The 26858-nt window shown below is 36.4% G+C and overlaps 1 long non-coding RNA gene across 3 annotated transcripts in view; it reads right to left on the bottom strand.

The window, feature by feature from the left end:
* Nucleotides 1-26858, bottom strand: part of LOC129464100 (uncharacterized) — a 49162-nt gene that overhangs the window by 20119 nt on the left and 2185 nt on the right. Inside the window, exons 3-6 of one of the 3 annotated variants that reach the window (XR_010115860.1) lie at nt 14397-14564; nt 13149-13182; nt 12368-12475; nt 7199-7520 (exon numbers count right to left, since the gene is read on the bottom strand). This is a non-coding gene — a long non-coding RNA (uncharacterized lncRNA). Of the gene's footprint in view, nt 1-1132; nt 1401-7198; nt 7521-12367; nt 12476-13148; nt 13183-14396; nt 14565-26858 lie in introns of those variants that run through there. The other 2 variants (XR_010115861.1, XR_008651431.2) reach the window with 2 other exon arrangements.

Genomic DNA, 26858 nt, shown 5'->3' with positions numbered 1-26858 from the left:
AATTGAGTTTGAGTCACTTGTGGCCAATGAAATGGAGGCATCCTGAATGGATGTTGCTATTCAGGCTTAAAACTCAGAATCAAGAGCTGTAGGGTTTGAAAGTCATTGCACGTAGATGATAATTAAAAGCATATAAGTGGATTCAATCTCCCTAGGAGTGTGAGAAGAATAATTGTAGTATAGGATTAAGACAGAATGGAACTTAGTGACACCATAATCTAAGTTGTTGGGGCAATTAGAAGAAGAATCTCTCTGAAGAATGTATTATGTCTTTCCAAATTATAATGGCTAAATGCTAATTTTTCTTAACAAATAATAATGTCAACAGTTATACCTTAGGAATGATATTTTCATTTATATTGTCCCCAATTTTTTAAGTGGATAACTTCAAATTTCAAATTTTTAATTTTTACTTCAATGCTTCCATCACTTTAAATTCCTCATCATGAAGATGATGTGCTAGAAATAGCAAGAATTTATCTATTTTGCTGTTACACTTATGGCTTTGCTTTATTAATAAAGCATATGGAAGCTGATTTTAGTTATTAGTAAAATATATGATAAATAAATTGCATGTTTTTCAAGGAAAAACACTGTTAGGACCTTGAAAACATGTAATTTTCAAGAAAATCTTATAAAATGAGAACATTCTGAGTCACTAACTCAGATTGTAACAATCCGAGTTAGTGACTCAGAATGTTCTCATTTTTAAATATTTTCTGCTCTATAAATTTTTAACCATCTTTTATGTTGGGGGGACAGAAAATGATTATAGTTCAGATGTCAAGAGGTTTAAAAAGGAAATTACTCATTTCAATGACTAAAATCAGCTTTTGGCCCTTTGTCTAAAATATTACTTTTCAGAAAATTTGCTTTTGGCAATCATTCATCAGTTTTAAAAAATATGTTCAAATGACTGTATTAAAATATCACCATTTACATATATTTGTCTATAATAATGAATTAGGATGAATTCTCAAATTTAATTTTAAAGTGGACTTAATGAAGTTTCTTTTTTTAGAGAGTGATTATATTAGCAGGTTTACGTGTTTATTAAATTTTCTGTGATGTAGATGACAAGCAATATATTAAATACAATTTAATCATATACATCATATAGTATAAATACAAATATGTCATATAGTAGAAGGAGGACCAATCATCCATTATAAGGAAAATAAGTTAATAGCAGGTGGCAAGGTAAACATGTATTTTAAAGTTTGGGATTATATTACAGTATCTAACTTTATAGTCAATGAGGTGATATCTACCATTACAGTCTGGTTTTCCTGGGAAATCTGCTCTTGGCTTTTGCTGTTTACAGACAGAATTCACTGGGTAAATCTTGGTTATGCACGTTGAATGCATAACAGGGTATAGAGTGAAGTGCCTGAAGATACCTGTTTGAAAAAGGAAAATATGGCATTTGTTAAAGTTAATTCAAAGACATATGTGAACTCTCTTGTCATGCTTTTATAACTGTGGTATTTTTAGAGAAAAAAGAATTTCAGGAAGCTCTCAATACTTCAAGTAAAAACAAACTAATATCTTATTCAGAATTCAGGGCTGTAGCTAACTGCCTGACTTCAAGCTAAATCTTAAAACATGATATGCCAAATTATAGTACATACTGTACTGGAGGTTTGCCATAAACACGAGGACTCAACAGCAGCCACAGTTGCTTAATGTCAGTCTGAGCAATCAGATCATATTCAGTGCTTTTCTTCTCCACTGTACTATTTTGAAATGTCATATTATGCTGCATCACTTTGATAGCAGCCTCGTCTGCTTCCTTTATCTTTATTAGCTGCCTTTTGTCCTTTCTTTGCAATTCCTACACATTGTTTTTATAACCTAATTCCATACCTTATTTGTTACTGTAAATAGCATCCAATTCTTCTTGAGCTGCCACCATGAAATCTTCCATTTCCTTACTTTTCAGCCACCTTAGCAGGTATTTAAATTCCCTTTATAGAATTTTTCATTGAATGAATTAATTTTTGTAGCCTCCTTTACTATACCACCATCTATGACTTAGACTTATAGTTTAACAAAACAAAACACAAGACAATCCTAAATCCTCAAAATATACTTTGGTAGAGAACAAAAGGGATCAGCCAATTCTAGTTATACCTCCTCTGAGCATCTGGGAAGTTCTCTTTCACAGCCCCTCAGTCAGGTACAAATTAAATAGTCCTACTCAATGCGTTGTGACCAAACAGGTCAAAGAATTTAATTACCAATGAGAAAATGTCCAAAACCCTTATCCCCTGCCAAAAGAAGACGGTCTCTTCTTGGCACCTTCCCATGAAGTGGTTGGGTGTTCCATGACATGAAGAGGCTGTGTGTTCAATGAAGATGGTGGATCTTGCAAAAACCGAGTTCCTGAGTGACTGCTTGAAGCAGACCCTTGATTAACATGCAATAGGATTAAGAAATAAACTTTACGTTTAATGAGCTATTGAGATTGCTGGGTTATTTTGTTACTGCAGCATTACCTTGTTTATTCTGACTAATAAACAAAACCAAATTTTAAAGTAAGCACATGTCATTTTATGGATACAACATGTCTATAATGCTGGCACAGGTAGAGACAATGCTCACAAGACTATTATCTAAGGTACTCTAAAGTTAGGAGGCTTTAACCACGCCATACACTCTTGGAGCACAATTTTTAATGTTACCTATTCATATACTTGAGAAAGCTATAACAAGGACAATGTGATATCCCATGTATTTTTGAACAAGAGAACATGAGTAACCCACAAAGATTATATGCAAAAGTTCAGACTTTTCTAAATGTAGCCTATAGTTATTTATTTCTATTTAATTCTTTTGTTAGTAAAATAGACTCTAAAACAGACAGAATGGGAACTTGCATTGGATTCTTTATGAGTCAACTGAATTCTATTTAGTTGAATTCAATTCAATCCAGACACTTTCAATAAAGTATAACACTTGAAATTTCAAACACCAGTGTATAAACCCAAACGTTTTCCTCCATGCCTTCTAATAATAGATGTAATCAGTCTTTTTAAATTTTTATAAGCATGAAGGTATAAACTCATTTCTTATTTTCTTGTTTTTATTCCATGACCAGAAAAAGTCCCTTGGAGTCAATTAGCATGACCCTAACTTATGTTTAATGACTTTATAATCATTCTTGCAATATGAGCCATAAATTTTCATATAATTCCCCTATTGATGGACATTCACTTTATTTCCAGTTAGTTTTATTATGAATACTAATAATATAATCTGTGATCTGAATTGCAAGTATTTCATTCATAATTTTAAAAATAGTGCTTTTATTCACCTGGAATTTAGTTTTGAATAGAGCATAGGATAATGGAACAGTTTTATGTTATTTTAGCATACAATTATATATTCTTTTTAAACCAGTAGCCAGTTGCGTCATCAAAATATTATCAGCAAACTAAACTTCTACCTTTGTCAGATATTAAAATGTCCTATGAGTGTAGGTTTATTTTTAAAATTGCTAGGCTCTTCTACAAACATTTGTCTATTTTTTGCCAATATCATAATTATTTAAAGTGAATTTATAATCAATTTTGATATGGTGGCTTGCAATAAAATTCCTCTGTAGTGTGATGGTGTCATTTCACTGTTTTCTACTCTCAGGTGTTGCTGATGAAACCCAATGTCTGTCAGTTTCTTTTTCATTGTAACTTGTTTCACTTGAAAGTTTTAAGATTATCCCTTTCTCCTTAGAGTTCAGAAATATTTTCTAAAATTTTTTTTTGCTACATGCATATCTTTTCTTCTCAATCTACCAAGAGACTACAGGAATTTGTTATGTAATGTATAGAACATTTTCTCTATCATGTCTTTAATCATTCCTCTTTTGTCCCTGTTCTTACATTGCCTTGTAGAAATTCTCTTACTTGCATGTTTGGTCTCTTAGACTTCTGAAAGTATTATCTTTCCCCTCATTCTCATTTCTTCATGTTCTTGCCCTGTACGTTAGGACGTAGTTGACTCCCTTGATCTTCTAGGTCACTTCTACATATCTCCTTTGATTCATGTATTAAATTACTTATTTCCACAGTCTCCGAAGTGCTGTACTTGAATTTCCTGAAGGGTTCTTATTAGTTCCTTACTCAAGTTGTCAAATCTTTACTCTAACTGCTCTATTGGCCCGGCATGAGTTCTGTTGTTCTGATGGATTTTTCTTGAATGGATTGTTAGTTTTCTTTCTTTGCTTACTGGAACTTGGGTCTTTGTGTTAGAGTTTCCAAGAGAGGACAATCACTAAGGCAGGAAGTCATCACAGACCCACAGCGCCTCCCCTTTCCCCAGACTGGGAGTGTAGAAATAGGCCAACTGTCTCCTGCCTTCTCTCAAAGCACCCCAAGGAAGTGTCTCTGTTCCCGCTGGTTCTTGATCTTCTAGACATAGATAGAGGACAAATAGGCAGCTCCTCTGGGCCTCCCAAGGGCAGGAACAATAAACACATCCATATGACCATCTGATGGTCCTCATTGCTGCTGTTTATGCTCACAGCTGTCCTTGATAACCTCTGGTTATCCACAGAGGTTGTACTATTATATGGTACGAAGCCAGAAAAGTTGATGAGGTGTGATACTTTGATGAGATCAAAACTAGCACTCCTGACTGCATTCTGGACTCTCCTCTGCTGCCCATTCTTTAAACTTCCCTGTCTATTGATTGTGTAAATCTTAGTGCAATCTGTGGATTCTGTATGTGTTTCAATGCTTCTGTGTTAATGGAGACTTATTAGAAAGAAAGGTCTTTAAAGGCAAGAGTTATATGTTCTATTTGATTGAAGTCAAAGAACATATGCAGTGCTCTGTACTAGTCGATATTGAATCAATGCTGTTGGCTGACTGAAATAGCTTCAATATGGCTAGATTAGTGGGAAAGAGGAGTGGTTCTTTCATTTTCTTTTACTGCACTACAATTTTTGTTTTAGCTTATGAACATATCTTCAATGATTTAGGTTTTCTCAATAATATTTGAGTATCTGCATTTTAAAAAAATGTAACTAGTGTCAATATAAGAAGGTTATATTAGATATTTTCTCTCTGATTTATATTTAATAAAAGGGGCTTTATATTGTGCTAATGACTTAGCAGATATTGCATTTTTTTCTTGAAGAGGTGAGATTATAATGAAACACAAATAGTTTGAAGTTCCAGAGGTCAATTAGTCTTTGTAAGCTTTTCTTTTATAAAATGAATTCCATTTGCACCAAACTGAATGGTAAAAGCTTTATTTTTATGTATTTTTTGTTTTATTTTGTTTTTCATTATACTCCTCTCAGCTCACACCTAGTAAGAGGCCTTTAAACTACTAAGCTAGTATATGTGTGCTTTTTTACTTATCTACCAATTCCTGCATGACAATCAAAATATTCCCATGGATAATGAACATCTCTCATCAGATGAAGTAAAATATTTTTTACAAAATAATGACACACTGAAAAATTGGTTTATTATCCACACAGCAGTGTTCTAGAACCCTCTTGGATTATTTTAGTTTCATTAAAATAGTACTATTATTGTAATAAGAAACCCATATGTACAAAAACATTGAAAGGATACTTCCTATTTGTGAATATCAAGTCACTTTTCTTTTCCAGCATTATTACCCTCCACTTGGAGAGCATAAAGGGAAATGCCATGAGGTTAAGAGACTTCCTTATGGTAAACAGTTAATCTGTTGCAGGGGTCAAAAGAGAACTTCCCCTGCAATAGTCTGGCCTTGCTAATATGTAGACATGATTCCTTCATGTAGGGCAGCTTGGACTGAAAACACTATGGGGGGAAATAAATAAATAAAACGTGAGCTCTATGTGGCCAAGTTGCTTCTTTGTTTGCTGAAAGACAACGCAAGACAAAGGAGGCTCTATGTTCCACAGGAAGTAAGGAGGCAAATTTGCTCGTTTGTCTTCAGAACACACATGCTTATTGCTACCTGCATTCAGTTGACATATACGCCATCCAAATGTACTTCATGCTCAGACTACAATCACGTACCATTGTCCAACTCTATGAACTGTTCAATTTTAGAAGTGTGAACCTCCAGAACTGTGAAGTAAACAACGTCATTCAACATCAAGCAGAATTCAAAGAAGTCTAAAGTCTTAATAATTGTCTGTTCAGTCTGGGAGGAAAGGACTAAAATGGCATGAATCCAGGTGGGTGGAGATTTCCCCCTCCTGCTTGCTACATAGGATAGCACATGAGAATCCATAGTTAGGACTTTAAACAAACAAAGTTAGCAGTGAGAAAGGAGGAAGATGTTTTCTGAAGGAGAAAAAAGTGTAGAAGTTTTAGCTCAATTGCTAAATTTGAAATGTTGGCTTACTCATAAGACACAAATGGAAGAGGCTATTTCTTTAAAATCACAGCTGGAAAGATCTTTTTTTATGCTAGAAAAAATTGACCAAATTTATGAAAAACAAAACTAAATAGGAATTAGAAACAACTTCAATATACCCAGAAGTCTTTTACTGAGTTAGAAAAGAGCAGGATAGAGAACAAATGTTATGAGAGAAAAAGACCATTAACAATGTTACTAAATGGGCCCACTTTTCCTCAAAATCTGGCAGTTCTCTGCAGTAGAATACTCACATACTTACCCAGTATTCGTATTCATTGTTATGGATCCTACTTGCTACAGACAGGGTCTTTATCTTCATTCATAATGTTTCTGTCTTGCTGTACTTTAGGGTGCAAGGGTCATGAGGGAGCCTCTCCTGCTCGTGCACACTGGACAGCCTTGTTCCTAGTCTCCCACAGTGCCCTGGCATACCTCTCTCGTAGCTCTCCAACCATGATCAGTAGGACTGGGCAATGCCTCAGATTAGACTAGAAGCTCCCTGATAGCAAAGAGCCTGTGTGATTCTTCTCTGTACTCTAAGTTCCTTGCATAGCACATAGCAAAGATAAAGCACTCAAACATATTTGAACTAAAGGGAGAATCAGTTTATTCTACCCCAAGTGAAAGTGAAGTTTACTGTAAATGTGATGACTCTTGAACCAAATCTAAATAGCCTGAGCTGTAATTAACAGCCTTCATTTGGTTTGTAAAATGTTATCTTGATTTCTTTATTGCATAACATTCTCCAAGTTTTCAAAGTTTGGATCAGAAATCTGCACTTGCAGGATTTCTCCTTTCTTCATCCAAAAGTAGAGCACATATCTTACCCCTCTCAAGTGAGTTCTTTTTCTTCTTGTCCAAATTGTGTGTGGGGTGGGGTGGGGGCACAGCCCAGGTTTTCCTTATTTCAGTCAACAGTCTAAATTCAAGGGTCCAAACACTTAACAAATAGCTTCAAAATATCCTTCACATTTTTTCTTAGGTGATCCACTCCACCTCATATTGTCTCCTAATGGCTGTCCAGTTTATCCTAGAGCCCTCTTATGACACATGCCTATTGGAGCATAGGAGGTAAGTATCATGAAGATTCAGGGTCCTGCTCCACTGGTGATGTTTTTATTGTATCAGTGGCATAGGGTGTGTCAGACAATCTCCTATAAGACAAATGACAGATCATTCTATCTCACACCTCTTACCCTGAGAAAGAAATGCAGAAGACAATGACCTCTGAGTTGATTACTACATGATAATTAAAGGGGAGTGAAAGATGGCATTCTTGACCAAATAAAGAGCATAAGTCAAGGTCTAAAGGTATGAAACAGCTGATTTCTATAGGGAAGCAAAAGCAATTTGATATCATTAGAGTATAAACTGCAAGGCAAGAAGTGTTGAGAGAGGTGATTAGAAAGATAGAGCTGAAACAACAGGCTTAACGAGACCCTTTCTTGGTCTTTCCAGAAAGCAGAAACTGAGGCAATGTTTGTGGGCCACAAATTTACTGAAAATGTTATCACAGAAAATTAGGTGTGAGGGGAAAAAGGAAGCAACACAGGGCAGAAGGAAGACTGAAGTGAGGATGCTACTGAGCCATCCAGTACAACTGGTCACTTCATCTCACAAGATTGTCTTCTGAGAAATAACAAGAAAAACTGAATCTAAAGATAGCCTGTTTAGAAGAGAAGGGAATAGGAATTTTATCTGCCACTTTTCAATTTCCATTTGTCAGGACTTCACCTCGTTGCATATCAGGGCTTTATATTTCTTTGGTCTGTCAGGATCAAGTACTCAATAGTGTACCAGGAGATGTTTCTCAAACAGTGAGAATTTCTGTGACTCAGAAGGTATAGTCTTGCTCCAGAAACTGAGGTATTTGCATGTTACCCTCCTATTGAGGGTTATCAGATACTCCACACAGCATTTTTACCTATCAGAAGCATCTCTACTGCCATCAAAACTTCAGGGTCATAGAGTATGTTTGTGTGGAACCTTAGGTCATAGTCTGACTTACTGCAGAAACCTCTCTTGCTGGCTGTCTTCTGAATAAATCAATTGGATTCGCATTAACAAAGGTATTCTTTGCTACCTACAAACTCCAAAGAATTCAACAAACATTCTACTTTTCCTTATCAGAAGGAGATGTATATTAGAGACTATTAGGGATAGGAAAAAAAGTGTTTCTCCGACTCTCACAAACCACTCAACACCACACTTCTGACGCCAGATGTGTGAGGATTATTTCCCCACACACCAAGTACTTCTTCAGCAGACACCAGCTGGGTGTGCTGTAATTCAATTCTGACACTATTTTCTTGTACATAGAGTTAGATCTCACAGATTGAGGATTTGGTTCCACAAGACTCACAGCTCCCCACATCAGGTACCAATTGCAAGTCCCATGTTGTGACCTGTACTTCTGACAGACCAGCTACAAAATGCAGGCTCTTATGACTCCCTCCTCAGGTTTGAATAATTTGCTATAGCAGCTCATAGAACTCAGGGAAACACTTTACTTACACTTACACTTACACCCACTTATTATAAAGTACATTACAAAGGATTCAGATGAGTATCCAGCCAGTTGTAAGAGAGGCATAATGCATGGCATATGAGAAGGGGTATGGAGCTTCCATGCCCCCTCCACTGCACCACCCTGCAAGACCCTCCACGTGTTTAGCTATCTGGAAATTCTCCTGAACTCTGCCCCTTTCACTTTTTATGAAAGCCTCATTACATAGGCATGACTGACTACATCGTTGTCTATTGGTGATCTCTCAGCCTTCAGCCCCTTTCTCCCTTCCAGAGATTGGCAGGTGGGGCTAAAAGCCTTGGGTTTTCTGGTGGTCATCCCCTATTATGATGTTTTCTAGGAGCCCTCAGCTACCAGCCACCTCATTAGCATAAAAAGACACTCATCACTGGAGGTTCTAAGGGTTTTAGGAACTGTGTGCCAGGAAATGGGGATGAAGACCAAATACATATTTCACAATATTAACAGAGATAATGTCCTTACATATCTAAGACCACTGAACCACCAAAACTTCAACTTGTGTGACAGAACCCTGAATCTTTGTCAAGTTTATCTTCAACTTCTGCTAAGCATGTGTCATACTAGGACCTTAAGATATTTACCACTTTCTACTCACCATGTTCAAATAGCATTCTGCCACTAGTATAGTGGATCTATATGATGTTCTGAGGAATTCAAGATATCTAATGTTCCTGAAAACTATATTTTGACAGAAAGCTGAACAGTAGGTCTGGATCAAGAGAGTAAATGTGTACTATCGTCTTTTCCATGTAAAAGTGAACTTCTTTGTCTCCCTATGGATGGGGCTCAAAAAAAATGCATTTGCCAGATTAACATCTGCAAACCAAGTGTCATTGGCTGTGTTGATCTAGTACCACAGCTGCTTTACTTTTAAATTTATGATAGTCCATTTTCATCCATCACAATACATCTGTTTTGTGTGGTGGCTAGATGAATTGAATGACAATATCATAAAGGACCACTACTCACATCTTTTAAGCCTATTAAGGAAATGCTTGTCTGTATTTCTTCGCAGGATTCAGTTTTTCTTCTGATTATCTATTTTGACTAGGAGCAGAAACTTTCATGTCTTTCACGTCCCTTTTTTTTTTTTTTAAAATCACAGGGCCCTTATTCCCCCAGTCAGGGCAATTCTTCCCACTTTTTAAGTCTATGTATCAAAATTGTATACTTAGGAATTCAGGAATTAACCAAAGGGTGAGTTTCAGGACTCATTGTGCCCATTGTTAGCTTAAGTCAAAACTTTACAATTTGTCCTCTATAAGCCCCTATTCTGACCGGAAGATCACAGTGGCATTCCAGGTCCCTTGGTATCACCTCAGACCCTATAACTGTTGATTAAAAATGTAGATATTGTTCTTTCTTAGTATATAGTTATTATGATACATGATGTTAGGCCAGCAATTTGAGGAAGAAGCAGAATATTCAATGTATATACCTACAATGGTGTTGCAAGGTGCTTATACAAGGGAATCATGTTTTCCCTTCAGTCAATGAGCACTGGATCTGGAAACTTGCTTAAATTTGGAAAATTAACAAAAGACCATGGTTTTCCACACTAGTGGCTGATACCAGAATTCTGTCAGCTAGTTCTCATTTTTTAAAATTATATAGTTTGATAAAACCTCTGGCCACTGTTCACTATTTTGCCTCCAGATTCTGCATAATCCCTTAGCTATGCCACAGATTCCTGTGAGTGAAAGCACCCTTAAGGTCATTCTGGCCTTCATGCTCAGTATAGTAATAGATATACCTTTCCTCTGACTTTTAAGTGCTACTACATGGTTTCTGCAATTCCAGAATCCCACGATCTCTATTCATATTACGCTTCATCTTCCACAATCAACCTGACTTACAGGGGTTAGCAATCATGATGTTGTTCAAAGAAGTTAGTATCTACCTACTTTCTCCTGTACATTTTTTATGGTCTTAATGGAGGAAGTATCCTTAGTGCTCAGTAAACTTATCAGGCTGTAGATTTTTCAGTTCTTATATAGTCTATTTACATTAACATTTCTACCTTATTGAGCCTTCTACCCTTTGAGCTTTCTATACCTTAGTCTATGCCTTTTATCTTCACTTCATTTACAATAAACCATAATAATGTCCAAGCTTCACAGAGTCATTCTAATAAATTACCAGATAGGTTACGAGTGTTCTTTTCAGAACATTGAACTCTGAGTCACAGGTCAATATTTGTGTGAAGATGTTCTCTTCTGTCCATCCTTATAGATCTCTATTCTAATCTAGAATTCTCCAGATTACTCCTAAATGTGTTTCTTGGTCCCTGCTATGACATATTAACCAGGCAAATGCAGCAGTTGCCCAGCTTACTACCAAAGACAGTTTCTAGACTGTCGTAAATAGCTCTGTAGTCTTATTTAGATAAAGAGATAGGTGGGCTTTTGAGGAGGTCAATGCATCTAGAATTTGCAGAGCAGAATAACCACAAGAGAGGAAGGAAGAAAAAGAGAGAGAAATCTTCAGAAGAGTCTCCCTTCCTCTGTCTGAGTTTAATAGAAACTATAAAGTCAGAGTTCCAAGAAGCTCCACAAACCCCAAGCAGAAGAAACACAGAAAAACACACAAAGGCATATTATGGTCAAATTGCTGAAAACTACTGATAAAGACAAAACATTAAAAGCAGAAAGGAGGAAAAAGACATGTTACATACATACATATTGTACATTAGCTAAGCAGGATATTCCTACACTCCTGTGCCACTATTTCATCCCCTGCCATTTAAATGATGTTGATCAGATTTTCTGCTTGGATCCTCTACACATCACTACACAAAATAACCCAGACTTGTGTGAAATGATTCATCTGTTCTCAGCAATTAGTGAAGCAAAAATATATCCTGTGGTTAAGAAAATGTGTTTGAGCATAGATCAGCCTTTCTTTATGAATGCCTAGGTAGACAACCCAGTTAGCCAGATCATAAGTTGATCATCAGTGTAATTTTCACCCCATAGCATCTATGTCACAGGCTATTAAAAGATCAATGCCAGAATTAACAGTCATCCAAATGCTGGCCCTAGCACAAGAAGGCAGTAGAATGAAACAGTTTAAAAGTTAGAACTCTGGAATTGGACTTCCTGGGTTAAAATCACGACTATTGTGTATTAATTTTGAGACCGTGGACAAGTTACAAAGCTCCATTTCCCTATATGTAGATAATGTATAATAAAAGAAAATAATCTTATAAGATTTTTAAGAGGATTCATTGAAGAGACATGCTATTTCGCTTAGCCCTGTGTCTGCATATACTAAACCCTCACTAAAATTTAGGTGTACAGCTAGGTGTGGTGGCTCATGCCTGTAATCCCAGCACTTTGGGAGGCCAAGATGAGATGATCGCTTGAACCAGGAGTTCAAGACCAGCCTAGGCAACATGGTGAAACCCATTTCTACAAAAAATACAAAAAATTAGCCGGTCATGGTGGCGCATACCTGCTATTGGTGAGGCTGAGGTGAGAGGATCACCTGAGCCCTGCAGGTCAAGGCTTCAGTGAGCTGTAATGGCTCCACTGGACTCCAGCCTGAGCAACAGAGTGAGACCTAGTCTCAAAAAAAAAAAAAAAAAAAAAAAGTTAGATAAATGGAGAGAAATGACTATTTTAACCATCCATTGTTTAACAAAACTTTGTCTCATGATAATCACAACTTTCACAATATGTTTGTGTTTTTTTAATCTAGAAACCAGTATGCTTCCTCTACAGCAGCATTTTAGTAGACAAATGAATAGGTAGCATTTTGCCAGACAAATGAATCTAGGCAAGTTCCCATTGCCGGCCGGAGTTGGGTGAGGTAGCCACCTCAGGGAGAATGTTGGTCTGTAATTAGGAGCTAGGAATACACATGTGGGGCTTACCCTACCAGTTAATCTTTAGAATGAAATTATTCTTGTCTTTCACCAACTCAGCCCCCTGCCGGGGCATCCTTTGTGTTAAATTAAACAAGTTTTCCTGGTCTAATCGTATTTCTGTAACGTGGGTAATAGAAAGTAGTTAACAAGAGAAGCATGCCTAATTAAAATCAGGTTTTGGGGTCTTTTTGCAATGGTGATACAGGGTGGATACAGTTTAAATATGTTTAAACCCATATATGTAAACATATTTACAATTAGGAAAAAGAGAGAAAAATAAGGAGAGAAATGCATTGCTTTTTGAGTGCAGTGCTACTGCTTCTAGTTAATGCAACATAGTGAATGTCAAACTCTTGGCAAACTCACCAGACAGGAATGTCGCTCCTCCTTAATTCTCCTCCTGTGGGTGAGTAAGGGGTAAAGAGGAAGGTGAGTGTTCACTTATACAGAGTTGTTGGGGGAAGACTCTCATCTATGGGAAAACTGTGGGGCAGTAAGCGGGGTTGCTCCCCAGCCTCCCACCTGCAGTGATCTTGATAATATTGTTAAATGAAGTAAAGCAGCATATGTATAAAGAATAAACAGTTATAATTTCAGTTTTCCATGTAAAAGTATATCATTTTTGTATGGTGGAGTAATCTTTAATTTCCTATTTTTCAAGTTTCCTATACTGAACATGTAATACTTCACTAATTAGAAAATAAACATTTTTATACTGTTGAAAACAAATTTCCATGATCTTGCTATATTCTGTATCACATGAACGGAAGGTTTTGAACTTTTAAATATATGGATATGAGGTTAATTGAATATATTTAATATCCAACAGTAAGTAATCATATTGTTGAGAAAAAAGAGAGTCTTTCAAGCTCTTGAATAAATTTTAGACTAAATCAATTAAAATTTAGAAATTTAAAAATATATGAGGTATAGTTAATATAACCTCTAAAGTATATTTTTGAAGTATATGGGAAAATTGCATAATACTCAGAAAAATTAATGTATAAGTTCCTCCTTTAAGTTCCATAGAGTTTGACATTTTACTACTAAATATCAGCTTTTTGAAATACTCAATATTGTAGTTATTAGCTACCTTTCTCCAATAGCTAAGTTGCAGTCCTAACAAACAGTGGAATAAATTAAATAGATAATGTTTTAGTATTTTTTTCACCATATTGTGTTCATTTTTCAGTGGTTTTTTTTTTTTAATAGTGTTCTCTGGAGGGAACATTTTTCTGTGAGGTAATTCTACAAACAAATGTGAGAAAACTACAAGCAGAGTCAGAAGTTGATGAAAGTTGATAGGTTAAAAAAATAAGCTCCATTGCTACTCTTTGTTTTTTGGTACTACCACTACCATTTAATGAATATCTCCACATCTAAGCCTTCTGCAGTTTGCCTTAATGCATTATTTTATTTAATCCTCACACAACCGTATGTAGGTATAAATTAGTATTTCCATTTTAAAGGTGAATAATCTGAGTCTGGAAGAGTTTAAGTAACGTAAGAATGACTCTGAGTTATAAAGAGAATAACTTTCTGAATTCTTCTTTGTTTGTTTTGTCTTATTCACATTGTGTTATTGTTAGATGAGTGATTGTGAATAACTGGTACCTTTAAGAGCAACACTCTCCACTGAAAGAAAGATGTCACATGTTCCAAAGACCCATTAAAGATGCTCAAGGGACCAAGAAGAGGGTTCGACTTAGTAAAGCCACTCCAGTACTTCGCTCTTGCTTGTATCTCCAAATGTGGCTGCCTCTTCTGGCTCATGTGTATAGACTGAGATAAATAATTAGAAAAGTAACTATTATTTTTAGAGGAATTACCACAACCAGGGTCCGTACTAAGCACCTAAAATTAGATGTTTTTATTTAATTTTCACAACTTAAAGACAGGTACAATGATCACATTTTGCAGATGAATACATTGAATCTCAGAGTGACTAAATGTTTTCATCAAAGTCACAAAGGTGGTTAATGACACAGCCAGAGTTTGAACCTAGGCTGGCAAGTTGAAACCTTAGGCTCTTGCTAACAGACCATGTAACATTTTCCCCCTAGTTTCTACTTTCACATGTGACATTTCTTGGTGCCTACTTGTGCAACTGTATCCCTGACTTCTCCCCTACATTTAGTGTGGCCTCACGTCTGCTTCCCAAAAATGTCTTTGTTTACATCAGTTTTTCTGGTCTTCTGTGTGTTTAGACCCACATTCTTTCTCAAAAGGGACTAAGTGTAGAGAACGAATTATATGGTCACCTTACCAAAAGCCAATGAAGATATATGCTGGAATTCACCTGATACCTCATTGTGAGCTAGCCCCACATCTGAGATCCGTCTCTGCTCAGGGCCTTTGCAGTTTCTCTGACACATAGGAAAACAAGTAATTCTGGTCATACAGAGACTATAGGACTAAGAAATTCAGCATCTGCAAACCAGAGTTTTAATAACAATGAAGGTGAGAATATTATTCATATTACCAACCTCCTCCAGAAAATACCTCGGAAGTGTGCTCAAGGTTGCCTTGGCAATCAGGTCTTTATTAAAAGTTAGTTTAAAGATTATTAACTGAAAGAATTATATGTTAAAATCGTTTAAAGTTGAAATACATGCGTCAGAGATTTTTTTAAGAGCATCTCTGAAACTGTGCCTTGAAAAGCAGTATAAACAGCTAAGTTGAGTTATAACAACCGACAAACAGAAAATATTCTGGTGTCTTGATTACATTCTTCTATTAGTGCACTATAACAGTTTCTCTAGAAATACACTGTTTTCAGTTCTTTCAAAATATTTTCTTTCTTCAAGAGCCCTTTATTCATAGTTTTGAATCTTGATGATCTGTTAAGACTGTTATTTATCAGTGGCCTATAGTCATATCCATGATGTCCAAGGAGGAGACAGGAGCTGTTTGGTCCACCCTGAAATTACAGCTGATACTGGAAATAATGTAAGCCAAGTAAATGCTTATTTTATGTAAGATTACAGATGCTTAGATTCATTGCAAATTTTACTGAGTAGCTAAAACATATAATAATATTCAAGAAAATATAAGTACTGTATTTAGAGTTGATACAAGTTGCAAAGAGGCCTTTAAGAACATCTGATTTCCTAAGTAATCTTTTCATTTAACAAATTTCATGGTATATAGATTTGAGAAAACCAGATGCTGAAATTGAATATTACAACTTTGACTAAGTGCCATAAAATGGAGTCAAACTCCCAAACCCTTCTCTCTGCTGCTCTGCCGCGTGTTTTTCCTGCGTATACCAGTAAAAGGTCCTGATATTTTCTTTTTAATTGCTATACTTCCGCAGTCCTAGGAATTTGGGGATCAGTTTGGGATGAAGAATCATGCCAGGAAGATAAATTACATTCATATGTCAGATATTGCCTCACAATGCTACCTAGCTCAGCAGGCTATAATGAGCCCCCACTCACCAGGCCAGGCTCCAGCCAAAAAAATAAATAAATATATAAATAAAAGAACACCTACTGTTTCTCCATCAAGGGCAACTCTCTCAGAGGGCAAACAAAAGCAACAGAGGGAGGCCAACCATATCCATGCAGTACTATGGGTTGCTATGCAACCCTCCGTGCAAGTTGGGCAGCAACAGATGGACACTTTGAATAGAATTAATGCCCCTCTGACCCATGTTTTAAATAGTACCCAAACCCAATGCCTGATGAATTCTATTAACTATAGGCATACTTACACATATAAAATATGGCATCATAACTGACATTGTTATTACCCTCTTTACTAAAATAAAGGCATAAATCTATTGCAAAATTTGAGACTGGTAATATTCAATGAGCTATTTCTATTTTTTTTCCTTTTTTCATGATAAATGAATCACTGATGTCTCATAACCTTGGGCTACATATTTCCTTATAGTGTTGTTCTGATTTTATATGCAAACCTGCAATGCCTGCTCTGAGTTTCAGCTTCACTTTTACACTGAGTCCAGCTTCTTCCTCAACCATTGTCACGTGTGGGCTCTGGGCATTGTGTAAGAGACCTCTTTTTATTGTAACTTCAAGAAAGAACATAACATAGAATAAATATTTTATAGATCTTTGTGGGGACAATGTTGTATCTATATTCCTGATTGAACAGTCAATCTAAAGGCTATACCCAAAGCCCCAAAAGTTCTTTGTCCATCTGCCTTCTGCCTCAGCCAAGTTTAAGCCACTTTTCATCCCTTGTAGTGAGTAGATATCAAAAGAAATCAGTATGCCCTCAAGATTGTTAGGATAAGATCCACTCTCTGGTCTCTTAAATTTTATAGACTAAGTAACTTAGGTTGTTAGGACCTAAAAGAGAGGGATGTCAATTCTAAAAAAAATCTAGGAGTACACAATCTCATATTGGTGGCAACAGGCAGTTTTTAATTTTAATGAAGCATATGTATGATAAGATATCTTAATAAAGTGGTACAGATCACAGGGCATTGACTTAGAGGAAAGAAACTGGAGAACGGGCTCTGGAAAGTTTATTTTCTTGATATCAGTGCCCTTACCTGTAAAGTAAAGTAAAGTGAAGAGGTTTTGGCTAGATAATTCCTTTAGTCAAAAGTTAAAGTTTCCAACTTTTCCATTCTCTGAAAAATCAAAGGCGTCATTAAAATAAAATGAGTGGGAATTTCATTTCTATCAGAGGATAAAGATGGGGATAATATTCCAAGCTCAATATCCACATCTAATTACAAAATTCTTCTGTTCTGATGATGGAAAATAGAGAAGAAACGGGAAGCCCTTGGACTCTAGGACCTAGAATATTCAGGAGGGCTCCTGTCTCCAGTCTGTGCTTCCATTCCCTGGAGGTGCTCATACCCAGGGGAAGAGAGGTGCTTGCCCATTGATTATGTGACTTTTGCAAAATTTTCTATCCCACCCCATACTCTCTTGCTAGAACTGTCCTTCTGTGGAGGAGGCAACAGCACGTGTGCCTCCAGTTTTGAAAGTGGTGCTGCTTCTCTGTCACGCCTCCTGCTGCTGCTCAGTATGTCTTCGTTTTGAAAATATGAGCTTGGTTTTCCACGACTGGGCACACAGGCTTGCAGTCTTCTTGCTAGGAGTCATTACTTATATATGCCTGCATGTACAGATATGCTTACATATGGACTCACAGCGAAATATTTGCTTGTTTTTGTTTGTTTGTCCTCCCACCTCCCTTGAAGGCCCTGGAGGTGGGAAGTGTGGCATCTTAAATTATTTTGTCATCTCTGGCAAGATTTAGTGTTAATGACTTTATGATGTCTTCCCACTTCACTACCACCTGAAATAATCACGTAGAAGCAATTCAGTTCAGTAGCTACTTCCTGTCTTTGTAGTCTCATGTACTTTCTGATGAGACGAGATTTGATTTAGTCCTACATTTATTCTGGTAATTATCATACTGTGTCCCATTGAAGTCTCAAGTTATATATCTTTTAAGAACTGTAACTCCCTATTATTTCAGTATATAATGTTTTTAATTCTGTTATATTCCACTTAATACATGTATTTCAAAAATAATCTTATTTTATTTTACAGACTGTGACATGTTCAATAGGTTATAAATAATAAAAAAAGTGACTATTGGAAATAAATGAGAATCCATAGATGAAATGTGTTTGGATGCTGTAACCCTGTATGTGTTTTGCTTAAATCCACAGTGATTGATTCTGTTTCTAAGACCATAGGTTCCAAATTTTGAAATGACCTACCCTAACTGAGGTAGAATTATCTGCAATTTATTTTGATGAAAAAATTACTACCATAATTACTACTGTAATTTTTTTGAATAATTACTACTGTATAACTTCTTAGCGACGTATGGGCCCTTAGGATTCTTCTAGGCCAATTACTTCTTTTTACAAGTGACAAAATGGAATCCACAGTAGGTAGATTTAGGTATTTTAGCCCAGTTTCTTTTTATTTTTAATATTGTCGTAGGGTTTTCCAAAGGTACCTAATTCCCTTTCTCCCCCCCACCGTTCTGGGTAAGTATCATTAGCAACTACACATAAAAATGTAACTTTACTCTAAAATAACTAATCATTAGGTCTAAATTTCTATGTTAAATTTCTACTAATTTCTCTTAGCTATTGTTTCAAAATGTACAGAGTCGTAGATAAAATTCCACTGCAGGGAAAAGTATTCACAAGTAAACATCATCAGTAAAGAATTAAATTTCTTGTGTTAGCTTTCTTCAACCGTATTGAATCTTTAATGTTTAAAAACTCGTTTGAAATGTTCATCAAATCCACTGAACTGCTGAATTTTCACATTTTTTATAATTTGCATATTCCTTTGATTTATGGATGGCTCTACTTGCTAGAGCCTCTGGGTAAACACAACGAATTTTAAGGATGCTTCTAATATTTAGAGATTCACCATCAGAACATCATGTAAGGTATGAACCCACATATATAAACCTTCATGGCTTGTAATGAAACCTTGTCCCATGACTTGTCTGAGAGAACAGTTATTTCACTTTTGATGGGAAGAAAAAGTTGCAAGTTCAAATGCTTCTGGGGTTTTCTGAACGCCCTCTGGTACTTTCTGTGCTCTCTAGGGCTCTAGGCTCTCTCAGCCACATCTTAAATACTCAGATTTCCCCAGAGCAAGATTCACAAGACTATTTTTTTTTTTTTTTTTTTTGGTCAACTTAATTGTTATGTGATGTGATTTAGTTTCTCTGTCCAGAGACTTCGAATTCCTTAGGAAGTTTTTTACCTTACACTTTACCCAGGAGAAGTCTTTCAATATGTACATTGATTGAAAGAGAGGAAAATCCTATATGTGGCTCATTATTGTTCTTTAAACCAATATAAGAGAAGGGAACATAGCTTAAACATCTTATTAACATCTAAGGTACAAAAATGTCTATTGAAAATACTATTAAACAAATTTAAAGATCAGGGCCTTCAGAATGTTTTAATTTGAAACAATTCTTTTTCTTAAAGACTTTTATAATCAGGCATCTATTTTAGTTGTTTTGTCTGCAGCCTGGCCCAGAGAGGTAAACTGGATTTAATGGAAATTTTAGTTTTTTTTTTTTTTCTTTCTACAACCTGTTGGTTTCATCTGCACTACACTTAGCTCCTACTTATTGTTGAGGGGAATTGAGCTATTGAAGAGTGGCAGCACTTGCTCCTACATGGGTCAGTGCTGTGCTTCCAGTGTTTCTGGATTATGAGTGTCACTAATAACCAAGCTCTTGATTCAATTCAAAGGCTTCCTGTCGTTTGTCCAGTAGAGAAGTACAACTAAAGCTGGAAATGATTGGAAATTGTCTAGTTTTTCTCATTTAAAAGAAGAAAGGAATTATAATAAAATAGTAAAGTATCCAGCTTTATATTTACAAATTTGTATATGCCAATGCCTGTATTTTATGAAATTCAATTTCTTTAGCTTTATACATATGCATATATAAGTAATGATCTAACTTAGCATGTGTCTTTTAACACATTGTTTAGTTACAGTTTTTGACAGTATCAGTTTCCACCTTCTGTTTCAGAAGCTCTTTCCTTACTGATTCCTAAGAAACATTTGCCTTTCTTAAAATCTGTGTGTTTCAGAGTATTTTCTATACAATCCATAGAACACTAGTTCTAAGACATGCTTTGCAATAAAAGAGTGGGTTTCCAAAGTCAGACAAGTTTGGGAAACATTTCATACTACATTCCACCTCTAAAAGATTTGCATATTAGTATACTAAAAGCTTGCAGGGGTCCTTCAGTGACATTGTCTATTTATGTTATTATTTAATCCAGTATCCTGGATAACCTTCCTCTTTTTTTATGCAGTAAAACCTGTTGCATATTATTGCATGGAGCACCAGGAATCACATTTTGAGAAGACAGCATAGTGTTGTATCGTAACTTTAATATAATTCAGTGGTTCTCAAAATGTGGAGTCTGGGCCATCAATATCTGAGAACTTATTAGAAATGTAAATTCTCAGCCCTCCTCCCCTGACCACAGACCTTGAATCAGAAACTCATTAGGTAGGTAGGGTTCTGGCAATCTGTGTTTATAATCAAACTCCAGATGTTTCTGACATGTGCTAATTTCACTGGTCTAATTCCACTAGATTCACTTTATTCATCTAATGTTTTGATTGAGTGGAATAAGTGGGTGACAGAAAAGCAAGCTTTAAAACTGTGTAGTTGTACTACTTAGGATATAAGACCGCCTTGATTGTCAAGTGTTGCTGCTATGACTAAAATTAAATTAGGCAAAATATGGAATATATTGGCTCTTATAATGAAACTGCCAGAACAGTCATGAAACAGCAACCCAGGCATCAGAGACTTGAATGTTATCAATCCCTTCTCTACTTCTCATTTTTCCTTTACGCCTGTGTAACGGCTTCGTCTCAGCAGGAAGGATGTTCTATGACTGGTCCATCTTGGTCAGGTGCTCACCCTAAACCAATCTCTGTGCTAGGGCTGTGTGATTAAAATCCAGAAATGAAGAGGAATGTTGTGGAATAGGAGAGAGAGAAACACAGATGTGACCACTGAGGAAACAACAGTTTGCATTTTCTAAAATTATTTTTTGCTTTAGGAGATCATCCCTTCTAGGCTGTTAGAAAAATGAACCACTCATATTTGGACAAAAATTTCGTTTTATGAATTTTCCTTCAACTGAAGAAAAAAAGTAATGTCAAAGGAGCAAGGAATAGAGTAGGCTTAATACCACCAGTTCCCTTTTTGGAGTCAATTACCTCTAGGGTTTCTATAGTTTAGGAGAGCTACAGTTAAATGCCTACATTTGCTAGCAGAACTTTTTTTTTTTAATGTTAACTTTTTTGTAATGCCGTGTTGTTTATTAGGCTGGAAACATTTTTCACCATTTATGATTACTTATAATGAATGAGACAGACACTATATATGCAAAGTTGCATACATGCAACTCCAATAGCTAACTTGGTTAAAAATAAAAAGTGAAAAATGAATTTTTGTTAACGTATCTCATTTTGACAACTTACATTATACAGTACTCTTTTGCATGAATTAGCACTTTAAAGCAGATATCTTCTAGACAATCTCAGAAACATATTTTGGATAGATTGGCAGGAAACACTTAAATATTTAGCATTTCTAAATCTCAGAATCTTTGGAAAATTTCCAATTGTAATATAAAATTAGGATAGACTACATTATGGTGTGGAAACATTTCAGAAATTTCAGTAGTTTAAAACAGCGAAGATGTAGTTCCTGTACATTCTGTGTCCACAAAAGCTGTGCGGAAAACCTGCTCATTGTGTCTCTGAGAGACATAGTGCCAGCACAAATTTAAAAGGAATTGTAGTACTTGGTAAAAAGCTACAAGAAGAGTTTTATTGTTTTTTTTAATTAATGAAGCATTTATTAATCCAAGCATTGGGGTTAGAAATACACAATCTTTCTCACAACAAATCCTCATTTTAACATGGGAAATAGGTATATAAACAAGTTATTTTAAGGCAAACACATTGAGAAGATTGCAAAATGCCCTCAAGGAACCACTAATTTTGCTTTAGGTGAAATCCTATTATCTATAGGCTTTTCTCTTCCTGATGGTTGTGGGATTTGGGGAGAACTATATAGATATTAAGCAGGTACTAAACATTTCATGCACGTATGTCCTCTTGGTGATGCACATTTACCCCTCCTCTCCCATTTCAAATAGGAAAATAAAAGGTAATATGTTTTTAAATCATTATCGAATATTGACAGCCATAATAACAATTTTCAACGGAATTTTTTTTTTTTTTTTTGAGACAGTCTCGCTCTGTCACCCAGGCTGGTGTGCAATGGCGCGATCTCGGGGCTCACTGCACCCTCCGCCTCCCGGCTTCAAGCGATTCTCTTGCCTCAGCCTCCCGAATAGCTGGGACTACAGGCACTCACCACCATGCCCAGCTAGTTTTTGTATTTTTAGTAAAGATGGGATTTCACCATTTTGGCAGGATGGTCTCGATCTCTTGACCTCGTGATCCACCCACCTTGGCCTCCCAAAGTGCTGGGATTACAGGCGTTCCAACAGAATTTTTTTGTGGCCCTGTAGAAAAGGAATATGTTGAAAAGTTTTCATCAACAGAATTTTTAAAAAAACTTCTCAACATATTCCTTTTCTACAGGGCCACACTTAATTGAGCACATGTGTTTCAGATAAGTTACAGGCATTATTGCCAATTTTCACAAAAAGTATTATATAATACCTCCTATCTTCAATACAGGAAACTGAAGCTCTGAAAGGTCTAAAATATATGTAGTAGGCTATAAACTCCATGTAGACTAATGTTTATTATGTGTGTAGTAGATGTACATAATAAACAATAGGCAATTTCTGTATATAGTAGTCTGTAAATTTCATGAGGGCAGGAACTGTGATTGTCATTCATTGAGTCCTCAGCACCTAACAAGGTGCCTGGCACTCAGTAGGTTATCAAAAATATAGGTTGAATGAATGGATTAAACAATGAATGGATAGATGTGAGGGAGCTGGAATTAGATCAAACTCTGCATGACTCTAAAACCTGAACTTAATGCAACTTTGTGCTACCTTCAACGGCTTCCTGTCATCTGTTAAAGAATGTCTGAAAAATGTGTCAGTGAAAGCCTTCCACCACCTTGTACCAGTCTTTCCAGTATTGTCTTCTACTACATCTTGTGATACACTCTTTTTTTTCTTTTGTTGAGACAGACTGTCACTGTGTTCTCCAGGCTGGTCTCAAACACCTGGGCTCAGGGTATCTTCCTGCCTCACCCTTCCCAGTAGCTGGAATTACAGGTGTGCACCACTGTGCCCAGCTATGATGTACACTTTGACCAAGGCCAGGATATTCGAGTCTGCTAAACTTTGCCATGCAAATTTCTTTCTCTTAACTTAAAATTCATTCATATCTAATATGTGCTCTCTTGTTCTCATCTACTACTTGTATTTCTCAATTGGGCCTAATACTGCCACCTAGGAAGTTATTTGGAAATATTTAGGGCAATTTTGAATCTTAAGTGAATAAGATTCATATAACAAGGAGTCCAGGGATTCTAAATATCTTTCAATGTATGGATGGGGCCGTCATGCATAATAAAGAATTATGTGAAGAATTACGTTCTTTTTCTTTGTTTGTTTTTCGAGACGGGGTCTTGCTCTATAACCCAGGCTGGAGTGCAGTGGTGCGATCTCGGCTCAGTGCAACCTCCATCTTCCAGGTTCAAGCAAAGGAATTATGTTCTTATACCAAAAAGCCAATAACCTAAATGCCTTTGATAAACAGTATGTGTCTAACTCAGTCCAGAGTCAGCACGATGCAGTCATGATTAGCACTAGAGCCAGCCAATTTTTAATCCCAGTTATGTCACTTACTAGTTATATTATTTTGAGTCATTTAGATGCATATAACTTCAGTTTTTTCATCTGTAAGATGTGTTTAATAATGCATTTCAGCAATGAGGTGGGGAGTAGAGATGAGAAATAAAAAACTCTAGCACATAGTTGGTTTTTTAAATAAGAGCTATTCATAACACACCCTTGAAACCGACATTAAGCCGCACCCTCCTTGAAGCCCTGCTATTCCAGCTGAGAATATCCTTTTCTTCTTCTCAACCACTGTGTTTTAGTCAGGGGTCTTTTAGTTGCAAGAAAAAGGAACTAGTTCAAGTTGTCTCGGGGAGAAAAAAGGAAGTTTATTGGCAAGGTACTGTATCAGTTAGGATTCTTTGTGTTATAAGTGACAAAGTGAAACTGACTTAATACAGAGATGTATTACTTCACATAATTTTTAGAATACTATAAAATCCACAGTGACAATTCACGTATATAGTAGATACAAGCTCTGTGAGTGCAGGGGTTCTGTTTGTCTTATTTATAGTTGGTTTTATTCTCACATTCCATATGGTGGACTCCTGGCAAATCCAGACTTTCCTCTCACAGTATTAACAAAGCCTGCTACAGTACCAGATCACTTACCTATACACCAACTATTCCTGGGGAAGAGAATGAGCTCTCTCTCAGAGACTTTTATCTCATGGGCTTTAGGAAAAATTACAGATCCATTTCTAAACCAACCACAGGGGCTGGGATAGGAGGTGAAATTATTTGAAAAAGCAAACAAACGAAAATTTGCTTAAGCTCATTAGAACCCAGCCATTAATTTGAGAGGTAAATCGACCCTCTCTGTCCTCCAAATAACTGACAATGGAAGAGGAGTGGCTTCTCAAAAGATAGGAGAATTGTTAGCAAGCATGGGAAAGAGGTGGAATCATGTGGTATAAAACATGACCGCTATAGTGGTAGTAGAGATCATGGCTTAGTTTTTTCCTAAGAAAATAAAATAAGTCTAGAGAATAAGTAGGCAGGCAAGTGCAAAAAATTAATTGGGTAATGCCCTAACATGTACCAAGCCCTACTTTCAGCTCTGAGGCTTCAACTATGAATAAAATGACTATCTTCCCCACCATATGGGAGCTAGTCTTCTGGTAGAGAAGATAGTCAAACCTAAAGGTAATTCAGAATTCAAAGCTTCCTTCCTATGAACAGTTTACTTGTTTGCAGGTCAGTTTACTTAGAATTTCAAAAAGAATACAACCAACCACATGCATCATGTGTAAATGGTGGGCAAACCTGCTATACTTTAGTTTTTACCATGTAACTTTTTTTTTTGCAATTATGAAATAGGTAGTGGCTTTTTTTATTTTGTGTTTTTTTTTGTTTTGCAAATGAAAATTTTCAAATGGGTGGGAAAGGAGAGCCTTAGCAGTACTGAAAAATAGTGTCAGTAGAGAGTTGGGTGGATACCTAATTGATGTCTTGATCAAAGCTTCAGGAAGCTTGGGAAATTAGCAGCCTCCATTTAATAGAAGGGCAGATGAGTGATGATCTTAGACATAAGCAACTCTGTGAAAGCAGGGAGGGTGAAGATACTGAGAGGTTTGCTTGCCATATTTGAAGTCTTATATTAGTCATTATTTTCAACAACTCTTTTACCACGTAGCCAAACAAGGGAGTTCATATTAAATATTTTGGATGTTTATGTTTTATTTCTTCAAGTAGGTTGTATTATTCTTGCATTTTTTCACCTTATCTTGTGCACTTAGTTAGCACACTGTTGATACCTAGTGTACTCAGTAGTCACTAGTCATTAGGTTAATTAACTGAAATAAAAGGGTAGGGGTAAATTCTTGAAACAGATATAATAATTATCATTAACTCCCAAACTCTTATTTTGCCCCTCTGGAGCCCTGGAAAAGAAGTTAAATCATAAGATTGCGCAGATTCTAACCCTACTGGGGGCACTTAGAAGGAAATAATTTATCAAGTGATAAGGAGCAGTAATGAAAATTCATTCTCAAATAAATTATTCTGATAAACAGTGAGGTTTTTTTTGTTATTAAAGAACTTGTTCGCAGGAAGCTGAAAATTCACACTGTGGTCAGGGTCGTGACTAGCTCTTCATTATGACACAAATGATCTCATGAAGAAACCTATTGGTGACAAAACACAATGTGGATAGCACTTGCCTTAGAAGCAAAGCTGAGTAGCTTCTCAAAAAATAGGTAGGAAAATTCCCACTGAAGAAGCTATTGGCTGGGCACGGTGGCTCACTAGCACTTTGGGAGGCCGAGGCGGGCACATCACGAGGTCAGGAGATTGAGACCATCCTGGCTAACATGGTGAAACCCCGTCTCTACTAAAAAATACAAAAAAAATTAGCCAGGCGTGGTGGCGGGCACCTGTAGTCCCAGCTACTCGGGAGGCTGAGACAGGAGAATGGCGTGAACCCGGGAGGCGGAGTTTGCAGTGAGCCAAGATCGCGCCACTGCACTCCAGCCTGGGCGACAGAGCGAGACTCGAAAAAAAAAAAAAAAAAAAGCAAGCTATTGGCAGAGCTTCTTAAACAAGAACCCATAGATGTCTTTATAAATTCTGTGAAATGCCTCCATCCACACCCCCAGCAACGGAATGTAAGTTTCTGTATGTGTGACAAATCTTATCTTTCTGGGGAAAGAATTCACAACTTTTCCCCAATTTTAAAGGTAGCTGAACCTAGATAAAAGATGTAGACCCATGATTCTATAGTTATTATAGGGAAAATATGT

The sequence above is a fragment of the Symphalangus syndactylus genome, chromosome 15, assembly GCF_028878055.3.
Source record: "Symphalangus syndactylus isolate Jambi chromosome 15, NHGRI_mSymSyn1-v2.1_pri, whole genome shotgun sequence".
Taxonomy (NCBI): Eukaryota; Metazoa; Chordata; class Mammalia; order Primates; family Hylobatidae; genus Symphalangus; species Symphalangus syndactylus.
Note: the sequence above shows the minus strand (reverse complement) of the source record. Positions and strands in the feature narration are given on the sequence as shown.